The sequence below is a fragment of the Poecilia reticulata genome, chromosome 19 (genome assembly GCF_904066995.2).
Source record: "Poecilia reticulata chromosome 19, P_reticulata-male-v2, whole genome shotgun sequence".
NCBI lineage: Eukaryota > Metazoa > Chordata > Actinopteri > Cyprinodontiformes > Poeciliidae > Poecilia > Poecilia reticulata.
Window position 1 is genome coordinate 24260460 of NC_088848.1, and position 16828 is coordinate 24277287.

Genomic DNA, 16828 nt, shown 5'->3' on the forward strand with positions numbered 1-16828 from the left:
TGAATGACCTCCCCAGTAGTAAAGAAGCCAGTAGTAAAGAAATCTTTTTTGAAATAATTTACTGCTAGATCTTCTGATTTATTCCTGGTGCCCATTGCAGCTTCATATTCTGAGTTCATATTCCATGATTTTTGCCCTGAGAAAGAGGCAGTAGAGAGCATCACTGTGGAGGGGAATGCCGTCTTCAAAGAATCACTCAACAGTTCAGTTAATGTAAGACCTTGACTGCAGTTGTTACTGTTAAGGTTGGCCCAACTACTTATTAGGTTTATGGGAAATCACTTTCTCACACAGGATCTGTAGGTTTGGATTTTTTCTCCTATATAATAAAAACCTTCATTAAAACCTGCATTATGTGTTTTCCTGTGTTGTCTTTTACTAATATTTAGTAGAGCATGGTGTGAAGGTATGAATAAATTTCTTTTTGATAACTTGACTCTATTTAAATTAAATAAAAAGTTAAGGATTTGAAAGTAGTGAGGATTTTGGACAGTAAAGGGTTAACATCTGATGTTCAGGACATACCCATAGACTGGTTTGCATGTGACAGTAGGGATTGTGTAGCAAGGTATCCCACAATGCATTGGGCCACCAGCAGTATCAACTAAAACCAGTTTTTTATTTGTCAAAAAATTTGTATTAAGATGTATATGGTGAAAACATTGACTCCAAAGCTTCATCTATGCAATCACTTCATCAAGAATGAGCCACTTTCAGAGTAATAGAGCACTTGCTATCTAGTTTTTAGCGTATACATTTTAACAGATTTCATGACCCCTTGCACAGAGCACTTTGCATATGACTGCATTTGTTTATCTGAAAAAAGTCAGCAAGTTTTTGTAAAATATTTCTGGGTTTGACTTTATTGCTTTAACATTTGTCTTTTTAAAATATTTTTTTAGGATTAAATTTGTTAGATTTGTTTAATTAATCCAATGAAATAAACAGTATGAATGTTTCAATCACTTAACTCAGTTATCTCTACTGGTTCCATTAAATTAGGTTTTTTAACTTGAACTTCAGAATATTTGGTTTTAAATTTACAAGGTCAGTTAATGAAATCCAACAACCTTCTTGCAACTCAATAATGTGGAATAAACTAAACTGGCATAATAAATTCTATTAGCATCTTGTAAATTTAAAACCACAGCATTAAGTGAAACATAAGTACAAAGAGTTGGATTCACTCCTGCCCTGCATGTTTTAGGTGCTCCCCTTCTGCCACAAGCCTGGATTGAATCTGTGGGTGATTAACAGACTTCTGCTGTTCTTGATGGCTGCAGAAGAGGCCTTGCAATCAGCTGTGGATCAGCTGTATTGGAATAGAGGCACATTTAAAGCATGCAGAGAAGGGGGCCCGAGGACTGGAACTGAGAAGAACTTGTCTGGACTGAATTTAATTGTTTTTGCTTAATGCAAAGTGTATGCAAAGCCCAGGCATCGAGACCATCCATTTTGGTAGCCTTGGAATCAGGTCTGCTTTTTGCAGATGATGTGGGTCTACTGGCTTCATCAGGTTGTGATCTACAGCTTTCAATGCAGCGGCGCGGCTGAGTATGAAGCAGCCAGGATGAGGATCCAAGTCTGAATGGTCTTTATCCAGAAAAGGGTAGTGTGCCCTCTCCGGGTTGGGGCTCAACCATGGTGGACAGATTTACTGGTAAATCTACGTTCCCACCCTAATCTATGATCACAAAAGGAGATCACTGATACAGGTGACCAAAATTAGTTTTCTCCGCAAGGTGTCGAGATTTTTTTCTCAAATTTACATGCATTAAAATTACTACAATCAGTTTGGGATATCTAGATAATGGTGTAATGGTTTGGAAAGCTTTAATTGCCACTATCTGAATTAGAGGCCGCCCTCTGGGTTTGTTTAAGGCCACAGCTCAAACTGTTGCACTGCTTCTTTTTGTGAGAAATCCCCAAAAATCAGACAAAATCTCAGTATAATTGTGGTGTTGTATTTATCTATTCAAGCAATGAAAACTAGTATAAGTATAATTTCCAGTCATCAGACTGTTGTGTATGATACACAAGGTCAAATAAAATAATATTCAAGTAGATAACTGGAGGTAGCACATGACGACGTTTATTCAGGAACGGGGAACTTCGTCTTCCTCGTTACAGGTCCAGCTCTTGTAACCGCAACAGCGCCACCAATGACAATTTGTTATATTGCTTTTATCTTCACATTTACAACCAAACAGCCTCCAACACATAGGAGCATAATCATACCAAAAGTGTGTAACAATCTTAAATCTAGAGGTTCATTCTTTTCTGTGTCTGGAACACCACAGCTCCTCCCCTGTAAATTCAATACTTCTCAATCAGTGAAAACATTTTTCACCTTTTTTTTTATCAATATAACTGAAATCAAGAAACACTTTTCCTTTTTCAAAACCCTCATTTAGAGTTGGAGTTAAGTTCAGTCTGTCAGGAGGTCGCTGGTTCCTCACTGGACGAGTGTTCCTTTCGACTGTAGATAATGGCAAGTCTATTGGTTGATTCCCAACAGTTTTTTTTTCCATCTGTTGATCCACACCTTTGGTTGTATCGAGATCATCATCCTTCCATGTTTCCAGTACCAGAGTCTGTTTGTGTCAAATGAGCTGGATTTCCATTCACACCCAGAATCTGACTTACATATTTTTTTAACACACTTCCCATTCACTTCCACACTGTAAGTTACAGGACCCAAGATTTCTTGTACAACTCCATTTAACCACTTCTCCCCTCCCCTGTAATTCTTTACCAATACAGGTTGACCCGCTGTGAAAACGCTAACACGTGGAAGAGATGGTTCTGTTTTGGTTTGCATTCTCTGAGAGAACTGGGGTCTGATCAGTGACAATATTGTTCGAACCTGTCTTTTTAGGAATAACTCAGCAGGAGTTTTCCTTGTAGTTGTATGGGGTGTGTTCCGGTACCCTAAAAGAAAATTTGCAACACAGTGCTCAAGTGTCATACCACCTACGTTGCTAAAGTTGCTAGCAACTTTTTAAGATTTTGGACTAAGTGCTTTGCTAATCCATTGCTGGCAGGGTGGTATGCAGGTGACTTAATGTGCTGCACTCCTTTTTTTTTTTTTAGAAATGACTCAAACTCTTGTGAAACAAACTGAGGACCGTTATCTGTTACAGCTTCTTTTGGTAACCCATAAGCAGCAAACAAATGTCTCTGTTTCAATGGTTTTAACTGAAGTAGTAGTATGCATAGGAATAATCTCTGGCCATCTAGCATAGGCATCCATAACTACCAGAAACATCTGCTTGTGGTCCTCTGCAAAATCCAGGTGGATTCTCTCCCAGGGGCTAGCAGCCCATTTCCATTTCCACTGACGCAGTACTAGGCATACTACACTGCTTTTGACAAATGGTACACTCACTGACTTCTTGTTCAATGCACTCATCTACTGCTGGCCACCAGAATAAACTTCTGGCTAGGGATTTCATCTTTACTATTCCCCAGTGGAGTTCATGCAGTTCAGACATCAACTGATCCCTTAATTTCTTAGGAACCACCACTCATAACCCCCACAGCAGACAATCAGCTTCAACAGTCAGCTCAAAACGTCTCTGAAAATATGGCTTCAGCAACTCATCCTGTACATGTTTAACACCAACTGTTTCACCACCTTTAACACAGGATCTTTGTCTGCTTCTTTTGCTATCTTTCTTGTAGTGATAGGTAACTCGTCAAGGTAAGATACTTTGTAAATAGGGTTTGACACCACATCCACACTTGGATTAATTGGTAACCTTGATAAAGCATCTGCATTACTGTGTTGCTCAGATCTTTTGTACTGAATCTCATACTTGTATGCAGCTAGGATTAGAGCCCACCTTTGCAATCTAGCAGCAGCTAGCGTAAGGACACCTGTTTTTGGTCCCAAGATTTTTAGCAATGGTTTGTGGTTCGTCACTAAAATGAATTTCCTTCCATAAAGGTAGTCATGAAACTTCATAACACCAAACACTAACCCAAGTGCTTCTTTTTCAATCTGTGAGTAGTTTTGTTCTGTCTTAGTTAGCATTCTTGATGCAAATGCAATCGGTCTTTCGCTTCCATCTTTCATTTGGTGACTGATTACAGCACCAACTCCATAAGGAGATGCATCACATGCTAAGATAATTGGTAGCTCTGCTTCAAAATGTACCCAGATTTTGTCAGATTGAAGAGCTTTCTTTGCATTCTCAAAGGTATTTTGACATTTTTCTGACCAATTCCAGTCTGCATTTTTGTGCAGTAATGCTGACATTGGCTGGATCAGAGTCAATAAGTTTGGTATAAACTTCCCATAGTAGTTTAACAGAGCCAAGAACGATCTAAGTCCAGTTACATTTCTTGGAACTGGAGCCTTCTGAATGGCAGTTGTCTTTTCCTTCATGGGATGAATGCCAGTGGAGTCAATGACATGTCCTAAATATGCTGTCTTGCATGAACTCACATTTTTCTCGCTTTACCCTGAGGTTGTAGCTTTCGAGCCTCTTAAGGTCCTCTTTTCGGTTAGTCGGGTGGCTTTCTGCATCTTTACCAATTATCAAAATATCATCAAGATAGCAGGTAACACCATCCATGCCCTGAAGTACTTGATCCATTATTTTCAGGAAAATTGCAGTAGCACTCGCAACACCATAAGGCAACCTGTTGTATTGATACAGCCCTTTGTGAGTGTTTATGGTCATACAACACCTAAAGCAGTGTTTCGCAACCTTTTTTGGGCCAGCGCCCCCCTGACCCATATCCAGGTCCCTCACCGCCCCCCACCAAAGAATTTGCAGGCTACTTTGCACTGACCATTATTTTATCATTAATATCACTGTCACTATTGTTGATGTTTTGATTGTTATGCTTGTTTCTGTATTTATCATCAAAACTAATTTCCCAGAGAACAAAAAAGTCATGGGAGTAGAAATTATTTTCACAGGCGTCTATAAAAAATGCAATGGACATTCAACTTAAAATTGGTAGGCCTAACAGCAGCCAATCAGAGTGGAAAAAAAAAATCTTATTTTGTGCCATTTTCTAGTTGTTAAATATTCCACAAAATGACCAGATAAAAGATGTACAGCAATGCCAGTTTAAACTTTGAACTATTTGCAAACGACTGACCTCTGCAACATTAAAACATGCATAGAACTGTAACTACATTAATCATAGCTCTTCTTCTCTTCAGTGTTTGTCAGTTTCTGGTGGTGCAGGTCTGTGCTGCCTTCAGGAGAATGGGACATCAGAGTATCATCCATAAAACTTCACCCACATGGCATTTATTGTTCAAACCAGAGCTTTCAGTGGAAAAACAAAAGTTCCAGGTCCTTTTAATGCCATTCAAATATCTTTATATAGATCTTTTGTAAAAATGTCCGCCAGCACCCCCTGCCGTCCTCTGAAAGCCCCCTGGGGGGCGGTACCGCCCACGTTGGGAACTGCTAACCTAGAGCTCTCCTCTAACTGGACTTGCTGGTAAGCCTGGGATAAGTCTAGTTTGGTGAATTTCTGACCTAGTGCTAATTTTGCAAACAGATCTTGCGTTTTTGGAAGTGGATACTGATCCACGTTTCACCATGGATTTATGGTGACCTTGTAGTCGCCATCTCACACTGTCATCCTTTTTAGGTATGCACACTATTGGAGCAGTCCACTCACTGTATCTAGTGGGTGAAAAAACTCCTGCCTCCAATTTAGTCAGTTCCTTTTCCACAGCTTCTCTTAATGCATATGGAACATTTCTTGGTTTATGGAACTTTGGCACTGCTTCTGGAGCAACATGATGCATGGATTTAATACCCTTCAACTTGCCTAGCTCAGAGTTGAACACTGATACATACTGAGCACATACATCTTCCACTGTTTCTGGAGCCACTCTATTCACTTGTGACAAGTCTAGCTTCAACTGACGAATCCAGTGTCTACCCATCAAAGCAGGGCCACTGTCAGTCTCATACCTTATTTGGAAATGGGACCATTGCAATCCGGAAGTGAAGGGGGCGGTATTTCCTATACTTCGGTTTTTATTTTCTTTTGAAATCTGTGATATATTTTCACCTTTGGGAAGGAGTTTCACTCTCAGAATGTATTTGAACTTCTTTGTTTTATTTACTTTAGCGCAGCTCACAGTTTTTAGCAAATTCTTTAGCTTTCGGTGTACTTCTAAATCTGCTCTTTAGTCGCATCTTTTCGGGCTTGCGACTGCCTCTAGTGGCGTGGGGGTGGTAACATAACTAATCTAATTACATTACTAAATCAGAATACCACAAAGTCTTTATTATTTATTATTAATTCTGGCATTACTGGAACAGCAAAAGATAAATTCCCTCACAAAAGAGCATACCTTTTCATTTTCTTAAGGAAGTAGAGCTAATTAAATGTGATAAACAAGAACTGAAAGTGATTCCAGTTTCACTTGATGGCAACCTGTTTTTAAATACCTCGAGTCATTCCTGGACAGTCAGCTCAACTTTGCTGAAAACACTGACTATATCTTTAGGTGTTACTGTGTTCCTCTGGCAACTAAGAACATCTATTAAACTAGCGGTTCTCAACGTGGGCTGTACCGCCCCCAGTATTATTTTACCTTTTATCACTGTCACTGTGGGCGTTCAGAGGACGGCAGGGGGCGCTGGCGGACATTTTTACAAAAGGGGGGCTCTGGGATGCCTTTGGAGGGCGTTTGGTCGGAGGTAAACTTTACACCTTAAATGAACAACAATGCCAGTTTAGACTTTGAGCAACTTGGTAAGACTGTATTGTGTAACATTAAACCATGCTTGGCTGCCACTGTATCGATGGCAGCTCTTCTTCTATTCAGTGTTTGTTAGCTTCTGTTAACTTCTTGGCGCAGCTCCGTTCTCCTGCTACTGGTAGCTAAAATCACGATAAGGGTATCACGATACCCTTATCACTGTGTATCCCTCTGAAAAATTAACCCATTTAAATAAAGAAATCAAGAAATCCCTCCATGGGTGATACCACGATAGAGAGCGTTCATACACCAGTGCTGTAAGTGGTCCGGTATGAAACGGGGGTGATAGAACAACACAGCACTTTTAAATTGCAATAATCAGAATGCAGAAATTGTTTACGTTGTTTTAAAAGGTTTATGTCAGTCTGCCTTTTCCCCATCGATATGCTTCCCGACCGCCCTGCACCATACGCGGTAAAAAAAAACCCAAACAAAAAACAAAAAAAAAAAACGACGCGCACATTGCGTAAAACCCTGAAACAGGAGAAGCTGAACATAAAACGGAGAGACGAACTAGATGTGAATTATGGCATAAAAACCGAGAATCCGACGCTGAACAGTGAAAAATCAACACATGATGTGAAACACATGACGATTAGACGGAGCAGCAGGTGATGAGTGAAAATTACTGGTGGTGAGCATCAATAATTGATCAAATAAATCTAGCAACAGGAAAGAAACTAAAGTGGACATAGCAATAAACCAAGAGAGGATAATACTAATCGAATGAAACTAAATAGAAATGAATGAAGAACAAAATGCAAGAATAAACCAAGAAACTAAAGTAAATACAGAGGAATAAACTGGTATGGCAAGGCATTTTGAGCAATAATTAATACAGAGACTGTATGGCAAGAATAAACAGACACCATTTCCAGATAAAAAGTAAAATAATATTGTTGAAATGTCATGGGTTTGTTGAGACCATATCTAGTAGTGAGAATAAATATATCTTACAGACCATAACAGTAAAGAACTGATCGCTTATTCATGTTTTTAATTAGATTTGATAAATTTCTTCAATATTATTTTTCATGTCAGTGTTAATGTCATGAGGCTGGTGACTCCATGACACTTTCAATTTGACTCATTAGGATTTGAGTAAGAACCAGAGTTGTTCTTTGTAATTTCTGTCGAGTAAAACTATTAATCTATAAATCAATAGACAGGTCTACGGTATATAAAGATATAATCCATGTTTCTGTCTCATATTTGTATGGCATTAAAAGGACCTGGAACTTTTGTTTTTCCACTGAAAGCTCTGGTTTGCACAATAAATGCCATGTCGGTGAAATTTTATGAAGGATATTCTGATGTCCCATTCTCCTGAAGGCAGCACAGAGCTGCACCACCAGAAACTAACAGAAACACTGAAGAGAAGAAGAGCTATGATTAATGTAGTTATAGTTCTATGCATGTTTTAATGTTGCAGAGCTCAGTCGTTTGCAAATAGTTCAAAGTTTAAACTGGCATTGCTGTACATCTTTTATCTGGTCATTTTGTGCAAGATTTAACAACTAGAAAATGGCAAAGAATGAGAATATTTTTTCCACTGATTGGCTGCTGTTAGGCCTACCAATTTTAACTTGAATGTTCATTGCATTTTTCGTAGACGCCTGTATTATTTTTATATTATTATACGTATTATTTTTGATGATAAATACAGAAACAAGCATAAAAATCAAAACATATACAATAGTGATAGTAATATTAATGATAAAATAATGGTCAGTGCAAAGTAGCCTACAAATTCTTTGGTGGGGGGCAGTGAGGGACCTGGATAAAGGCTAGGGGGGCGCTGGCCCAAAAAAGGTTGAGAAACACTGTATTAGATGTCATTTATTGACAGTGCAATAATTATTCTTAACCGAACTAAATAATATTTATCTATAGCGTGCTAAGTGTTTTGCTCTATTCACAAATTGTTGATAATCAATCAATCAATCAATCAATCAATCAATCAATCAATCAATCAATCAATCAATCAATCAATCAATCAATCAATCAATCAATCAATCAATCAATCAATCAATCAATCATATCTTTATTCCAGACACAAAAAAGGTCTATAGAAAAAAGGTAAAAACAAGCAAAATAAGAGAAAAATAAAAATAAACATGATTCACTCGGTTCATTATTCACCGAGTCACAAATAAATGATGATGCCAATGATTCCATAATCTTGAAGAGAATCTCACAGTACTAAAAGCAGAATTTACTAAAATTGCAATTATATTATTGCGTGACGCAGATAATCTACACATACATTTTTACATAAGATTCCTGAGCACAGCTGCACATGTGGGAACAGCATTATGTACAAACATATGGCTAGCACTACTCCATCTAGGCACTTTGAGTAGTAGCTTCATGCCATCATTGTATGCCACATAAAGTTTCTGCAGGCTACTTTTTTTTGTATCGTCACCACAGATGGGCCATGTAATATGATTCATGAATATGATTTATCGTTTTAGAGTCAAAGAAAATTTCCTGGAGTGTGCTGTTGTGGTGTAGGGTTTAAGCACAACCCACATTGGAGGCCTTAGTCCTCGAAGCAGCTGTCGTAGGTTCGATTCCTTGCCTTGGCGACCTTTGCTGCATGTCTTCCCCCTCTCTCATTACCCACTTTCCTGTCAATTAACAACCAATAAAGGCCACTAAAGCCAAAAAAATCTTTTTAAAAAAAGAGGAAAATTTCCTCGTTGATAGATTAAATAGTTTCATCTTATTTTGCTCTATATATAAGACTCTACAACAAAAAGTCTCAATAATATACATGGCACTGTAAAAACAAAAAAAATGAATTTTTGCTTATATCTGTTTAACAACCCCTATTGATATTATTTATAATGTATGAAAGTATTGTTTGTCATTTAATTAGCTCTACATTCTTAAGAAAATGAAAAAATAAAAAGATATGTTGTTTTATAATGACAGAATTAATAGTAAATAATAAAGACGTTGTGATATTCTGATTTAGTAATGTGATTAAATTAGTTGTGTTATCACCCCCACGCCACTAGAGGCAGTCGCAAGCCCGAAAAGATGCGACTAAGAAGCAGATTTAGAAGTACACCGAAAGCTACAGAATTTGCTAAAATCTGTGAGCTGCGCTAAAGTAAATAAAAAAGAGAAGTTCAAATACATTCTGAGAGTGAAACTCCTTCCTAAATATATCACAGATTTCAAAAGAAAATAAAAACAGAAGTATAGGAAATGGCGCCCCCTTCACTTCCGGATTGCAATGGTCCCATTTCCAAATAAGGTATGAGACTGACAGTGGTCCGTCCCCGCCCCTTTCTGTTTGCTGCAGCAAGATCCTTCTCACATGAACCAAAAGCATGGACCAACGACATGAACCACATATGCAGCAAACGCATATGCAATATAGACATATGCAACATAGACATGTGCAGCGAACACATATGCTGCGAACGCATATGCAACATAGACATATGCAACATCTACATATGCATCATCTACATATGCATCATCTACATAGACCAACGACATCTACCAAAGACACATAGCAACAACATAGACCAACTACATTCTCCTTATTTTTGACTCAAATGGAACCCCATAAAAGCCAGATGTCTGGTGCAGATGATGCTGAGTCTGGAGACAGAGAGTCATTATCCACAATGGAAAACCAACAGGCAGAAAGGTCGCTCAGTGAGGATGAGAGAAAAGCAATGTTTTGATGTGATAGTCAAAGCCTGATCTCTGTCCCATAAAACAGTGGTACACAGAGCTGAGTAAGGCAGCCTACAAACCTGACCCAGTTGAAAACATTCATTGCGATCTTGGTATGAACAGCTTCATGGACTAAAGTGAGGCTCGCTCTCCCTTACATTATTCATGTTAATGGATTTATTATTGTAGAAGAATTTTAAACATCACAGCATTATGCTATGCTGTGAACGTCTGTCTTCTCATGTCCTCTTGTCTTTCTAGCCTTCCTGTACCGCTTGTTTAACGAGTGTCTGTACAACTGAATGGCATTCAATTTAGTAGGATATTATCCGTCTGGAGGTTAGGGCTTCGTCTAATTCACTCCTACTCTGTTGTCACAACATTAAGGCCCCCCATCCCACCCATTCCTCCTCTGTTACATTGGCCTTCTGATAATAGTGCTTGATTATGATGTCTACCCAAACTCCTCTACTTCTAGCCCCCCACAACTCATCCCCAGCTAAATGAAAGTAAGGAGTGGATGAGCTTCTCCTACGCTTCTTTAACAGCATTAAAGTTTTGGGGTAGCTACAGTTTCCAATTATTTTCATCTAGGAAGAAACACGAGACTCACAAGCATCATTAGCAAGCAGACATAATCTAATCACTCATGACAGAATGTGTGTGTATTTGTGTGTGTGTCTGTGCTAGGTAAGGTGCTGGTAGGCCACACTCACTCCAGCTGAGATTATGAAAAGTGAACTTTTTGGACTTTTTTGTTTGATATATAATTTATATTTAACTAGGTATAAAGTCTTTGTTTTACTGCAAACACAGTAATTAATGTTTAGTCTGTGTCAGAGGCCAGAAGGTATCACTGTGAAGTGTCAGATAATGAGACTGAATGATGTGGAAGAATAAATGAGATCAATACAGACAGAACAATAAACAGGCTGAGACAATATCTGAAAATCATGTAAAAGTCAAATCACAAAAGACAAAACAAGATGAATAAGAACACTAAGCTTGTGTACAATCAGCAATGTGGCTGAAGTATCCTGCCTAAGGAAGCAATTACTGACAGGCAGAGTGGGTTCAAACCGGCAGCCCATCAGTAACAGGATGAACTTCTACCTCCTGAGCCACTGTCACCAGAGGAAAACACTACTCAACAGGACAGGGGTCAGGAGTGAAAGAAAGATGGGGAAAAAAGATCTACGGACTGATCTTAGTATGATAGCAGGTAAAGAGATGGATGTGAAAAAGAGGTGGAGAGAGCTGAGGGGCAAAAAACAGTGGAAATAAAAGATGTAAGGACAGTAGTGAATGAAAAGTGACACAAACACTGTCAGTGATGGGAAAAAGAAACTGCTTAAAAAATAAATAAAAACTGAAAAAAAGTGTCAAAAGATGAGGAGGAGAAAAGGAAGAAAAAAATTGGAAGGACAGAAGCCAGAAAAAGAACGAGTAAATGAAAAGATCAAGTCGTGAGAAAAAATCTAATGAGAAAAGTGAACAAAAGGTGTGGAGAGGAAAGAAAGGAGTGGATGGCAGGAAGAGGAAATCTTTTTGTGGTGGAAACATGGATCATCAGAAAAATATCTAGGCATTATACTCTTCTGCGTGCATGTGTGCGCATATGCATGTAGATGTGTATCAGAGAGGATGGGGTGCATTCTGCCTCCTCATGTTGCAATTTTGTACTTAGGCTTTTTTCTCCCTATAGTCCCTGTCAGCCTCCATTAACTCACTCACATCACTGTTTATTTGCATTAATCTACCGAGTCAGGTTTTTGGCCTGTAGCAGTCAGTGTGGAGTGATAAAATGTATCAGATTGATAAAGTTCTTGGATCTGTGCAGTAGTCATGAAAAGACCTTTCAGATAGCTCCCTTTGCAGTGTGAAGGTCCGGCCTCCGCAGCTGAGAAAATTCCAGTCAGTACTGCAGGCTTTTGGAATGTAATAAAATATAATTGCTGTCAGAATCGTCAACAAAGTCTTAGTGTAAGCCTCAGAGGAAGCGAAATGGTAGTAATTAGATGCATTTTACTTATCTTTTGTATTTTTATTTGAGCTTTTGTTTAAGTGGTGGATAGAGCTGAGCTGATCTCCTCTGTTTTTGATGCTAGAGAACAGCCAACCTGTTGCTTCAGTTTGGGATTTTCAGTACCATGAAGCTACTTCCATCTTTTCTGGGCCTGGCATCTGGACACGTCTGAAGGAAACCTCCAGATTAAGATCATTCTGAACCAATCAATGTGCAAGGAATGAACGTGACAAAACGCTTTACCATGAGCTCAGAACTCATTAAAATCTACAAATCATTTTAAGTAAAACAAATCTTTTTGAAAATCTTTTAACCTATACATTTAAGTTTCTGCTGGACTGAATATATATATATATATATATATATATATAAATAAAAATTCCCTTCTCACCCTCCGCGGGTGGTCTGTTTCATCCTCTGAGCCAGGGTCCTCTACCAGAGGCCTGGGAGCTTGAGGGTTCTGCACAGTATCTTGGCTGTGCCTAGAACTGCACATTTCTGGACTGAGATGTCTGATGTTGTTCCTGGGATCTGTTTGAGCCACTGCTCCAGTTTGGGGGTGACTGCCCCGAGGGCCCCGATGACCACAGGCACCACTGTGGTCTTCCTTCCAGGTCTTTTCCAGTTCCTCCCTGAGGCCCTGGTATTTCTCCAATTTATATATATATATATATATAAGTGGAAGTGTTAGTACTTCCAACAGTATCAAAAGTATCAAATACTTTGATAAAAAGTATTTTTATGTTGATAAAAATACTTTTTAACAGAAAAAGTATTTTATGTTGATGTTAGCTGCTCGACTTCTCATCTGGCACACTGCCCCAGAAACGAAGCAAGATTAAAGAATTAATAACTATATAAATTTGCATCAGATCCACAGAGTTTATTCCTTCAGTGGTTGTGACTTTTTTGTTCAGGAGGCTTCACTTCTTCTGCTGCTGGGTCTGACGCAGGATCAAACATGTGGTTGTACCGCTGTGTGTCTGCTTGTAGCCACTTTCAGTGTTGGAAGTACTAATGTAAACGGTGAGTCAGGAGGGCGTGGCCACAGCAGCTTATTTGTATAATGTGACGTAGCAACGCATTTCTTAATGAGCTCAAAACAAGCAGAAATGGTCGGGTGAAATCTTAATATCTGAGAATGACTTTGTGCATGAAATGTAATGAACATGTTTTGTACAGCTCACAGACCTATCGTAGCTTGTTCAAGGAAGCATAATAGTGAACCTTTAACACTTAAAGTTACAGAGAAATTAACTTTAAATCTTTTCATCCTCATAATAGTTTCTAAAAGTATCAGATAAAGAAATAGATAAACTAGTACCGTGGTTCTTTATTTTATTGTTAATTTTATTCTTATACTAATGTTATTCTTGTAGTTTTGATGGATGACATATATATTTGTTTATCCATAAAAATCCTAAAAACTGCATTCTTTGAGTATTACACACCAAAATTCATAATGTAGAATTAGCTTTTGGACTTGATTGAAATACCAGAGAATCAACAAACAGCAACAGTGGCACAAGGTTTAGTGTTGAAACCCAATCAGACTTGTCAATATACAGTATAATTCCGGTTTTGCTCACTAAATAAAATTAATTACGCCCTACTGCAGCAGGCAGTAGGCCTGCGGCTGGTAATATTTATAAAGGTACAGAAAAATTCCAGACTCGGACCAGATGTTGCAGAAGCCGTTAGGTTAATGTCAGACAAATACTCATAACTGGAGCTAAAAAATATGCAGAGGGGATTTCCTTTCCCACCCACGACTGTGTATGTGTGTGTGTGTGTGTGGTTGTTTGTGTGGTTGCAGTGGTGCATTTTAAGCATCCACTCACTTTTGTGTGTTTGTCATTGACATTTGGTTTGGCCTAGTCCTCCAGCAGAGAGGAAGCATGTTAAATACAAACTGTGGGTGGAGATATATGGTGGAGGTTGAGATACATCTGCATGCTTTCTCATCGTTGATTGTTTAATCTAATCTTAGAAACAACAAAGAGTCCTACAACGTGCTGTAACCTCAGCTGTAACCTCATCATCAAACTGCTTGTGGGCAGGTAGCGGACGGTTCAGACACACACTTTAAACCTGACAGAACTTCAATGTGAAACAAGTCAAACAAACTGTTTGCTTTTGTTTAAAATGTCTAAACAAACCACCACATATGCACCACAACACAACATATTAAAACTATCAACATAGAGGTAAAGTCAGTTCAGTCTGATTACAGTTTTGAAATAATTTAATGCCGTCTTTCACAATTCCACTTTAATAAAAGTACACTAAAACCACAATTTAGGAGAGCCGTTCACAAAGCCTTGAACTCAGTCACAGAAAATATCTGTGGCCAGAGATGAACAGGTGTGTCTGACCAGGGAGGCCTTCAAACCTGGCCCAGTTCTACTGGTTCTGTCAGAAGAAACCCAAAATGTTTCATCTAAACTTTACAGTTTGAAAATATCATATAAATACTGAGAGAATAGATGTAAACTTCTGAATTTAATAAAGTAATAAAAATCTCCTCCTCAATATCCTCATATTTTACAAGTAAAAATGACCTCGGTAATTCTAACTGAGTTACAACAGGAACAAGTACAGTCTGGTTTAATGTCAGGTGGTTAGTTAAATATCTAACCACCTGACATTAAGTTCAGGATAAGTTTGTGCCCTGAGTTGCAGCAGTGTCCAATTAAAAGTTACACTTAGAATGAATGTTACCACAAAATTTCCTTTTTTTGTGGCAAATACCATCTATTTTCAGGGCAAATACCAGATGATGATCATTTTGGCTTATGCACTCATATTTATAAGTTCACAATGAGAAGAACCAGAAGATGCAGAGGTATGGACGCAATCATTTCTTGACAAATATCTTTCCATCATCCCTTTTCAATGGCTGACGCTTTTTGTTTCTTAGCTTCTTCTGCAAACATGATCGATAACAAATATCTGTATGCAATCAGCTGTAATAATATTACATTTATTTCTTTCATTCATATCATTTAACTGGATGACAATTCCATTGAATTTGATTTGTCAATTTATCATCAGGAACTAATCAAGTTATATTGAAGCATTTAGCTTTTCTCCCCGACAGAAAGTGAAAGAGAGGCAGCTGCAGAGACTTCCTGGTAGATGGGAGGGGGAAGAGCTGCCTCTGCTGCTGCAGGTTCCCAGAGTGAGAACCGTGGATTTTAAAATCTACTGGACGCCGCTGCCTGCTGAATTGTGGTCCACCATCAACATTCAACCCATGCTTACATTTATTGAACATAAAATCTTTCTTGTCAGACATTTAGTTAATGATTTGATTTGAGGTAGTCAAATGGATTTTATGTTGTATCTGCAGCAAGTTCTCTTGCTGCAACCTGGCTGCAGCAAGTTAGAATAAATTTATTTTAATTATGTTAACTTTTGCATTTGTCTGAACACTGGCAGAAGAAGAGGAGCAGCAACAATCTTTTGGTCAGATTTATTAATTAAATCCAGGTCACTTAACTTTTAAAAAAAATTCTAACCCTTAGTTTTCTTTTTTCTTCCAAGTTGCAAATGAAAAAAGCTGCTTCTGCTTGCAGCTTAATATTGTCTGAAAGACCCTAACTCTGAAATCTTAAATCAGTTATAAGATCTCTTGTTTAACAGTTGGAGGATTTAAATATGCAAGTTGACGGTCAACTTGATGGATCAAATGTTAGATTCTTTCAAATCTTCAACATGCATGCTGGACCCTGTCCCAACTAAATTATTAAAAGGGTGTTCCCTCTGATGACTGCTTCCATTTTAGATATGATTAGTCTATCCCTAGTGTACATATGCTACATGATGAGACATGTACCACAAGCCTCCAAAACCCTGAACCGTCATGAGGACACCGGTGTTCTCATTGACCCATTAACTTACATGTAAATGTTCTGAGAGTGGCAGTTATTACAGTAGCTGTAACTAGAAAATTCCAGCAGAAATTTTAAAGGGGCATGCCAAAGTGTGCCCGTCGGCTTTGACCCAGCGTTATGATGCTAAAAATTAGCATTAGCGCTAAAGAAAGCTGCAATGTAGTCAATAACCTGTGGAGAGGCAGAAGCATGTTGACTAATCTGTACTTGTACCATTCATTATGTTAAAATTGATGCATAAGCTAAAATTAGCCAATATGCTAATGTTAGCCTAAATGCTGGCAGTAGCATGTGGAGCAAGAGCACCACGTTGTTTTCATTTTTCGTGCTCCATTCAGTATACTAAACATGTCTAATTAATGAGAAAATTAGCTAATAGCTAACTTTAGGAAAGGCAGTGAAATGCTAATGTATGTACTAATGCTAATGAACTACCTTGTTGTTATCCTGACGAATAAATAA